Source organism: Brassica oleracea, chromosome C4, assembly GCF_000695525.1.
Source record: "Brassica oleracea var. oleracea cultivar TO1000 chromosome C4, BOL, whole genome shotgun sequence".
NCBI lineage: Eukaryota > Viridiplantae > Streptophyta > Magnoliopsida > Brassicales > Brassicaceae > Brassica > Brassica oleracea.
The window spans coordinates 45132675-45133775 of record NC_027751.1 but is presented as its reverse complement, the minus strand read 5'-3'; the positions used below and the strand labels follow the sequence as shown (position 1 = coordinate 45133775).

Sequence of the window (1101 nt, the reverse complement as noted above, 5' to 3'; positions counted from 1 at the left end):
CTTGACCACTTGTCTGAGGATGGTAGGGAGTTGCAACCTTATGCTTCGCACCATTCTTCTTGAGAAGACTTTCAAAAAGCGTGTTGATGAAGTGAGAACCTCCATCACTGATGACAGCTCTTGGAACTCCAAACCTTGGAAAGATGGTGTTTCTGAACATCTTTATCACCACTCTAAAATCATTGGTGGGACTTGCCACATCTTCTACCCACTTGGAGACATAGTCAACAGCTACAAGGATGTATTTGTTGCCAAAAGATGATGGAAATGGTCCCATGAAGTCAATACCCCACACATCAAACACCTCCACTTCCATAATTGGGTTTTGAGGCATCTCATTCCTTTTGGTGATGTTCCCTCTCCTTTGGCATGAATCACACCTAGAGACAAAGTCTTGAGTGTCTTTGAACATATGAGGCCACCAAAACCCAGCTTGTAACACCTTTGAGACAGTCTTGAAAGTACCAAAGTGCCCTCCATAGGATGATCCATGACAGTGTGTGAGGATCCCTTCAACTTCTTCATCAGCTACTGCTCTTCTATAGAGTTGATCTCTACAAAGGATGTAGAGGTAAGGTTCATCCCAGTAGTATCTCTTCACATCTTTGTAGAACTTCTTCTTGGCATATCCTTCAAGATCAAGTGGCTCTCTTCCACAAGTTAAGTAGTTCACCAAATCAGCATACCAAGGCCATTTCTCTTCAGTTGCCTTCACTTCTTCAAGCTTCTTTCCAGTTTCACAAACTGCTACCCCCGCTCCAATTGCCATGATCTGCTCTTCTGGAAGCCCTTCATCAATAGGGATCCCACTCTCAATCTTCAGTCTAGATAAGTGATCAGCTACACCATTCTCAACTCCTGGCTTGTCTCTAATCTTAAGGTCAAACTCTTGTAACAGCAAGATCCACCTCAACAGCCTTGGCTTAGCATCCTTCTTGGCCATGAGGTGTCTCAATGCAGCATGATCAGTGTAGACTATGACCTTTGACCCAACTAAGTAGCTTCTGAACTTCTCAAAGGCATAGACAATGGCTAGCAACTCCTTCTTAGTTGTAGCATACTTCATTTGGGCTTCATCAAGAGTTTTACTCGCATAGTAGA

At 43.5% G+C, this 1101-nt stretch overlaps 1 pseudogene; it reads left to right on the top strand.

The window, feature by feature from the left end:
- Positions 1–1101, top strand: part of LOC106339007 — a 23444-nt pseudogene that overhangs the window by 4280 nt on the left and 18063 nt on the right.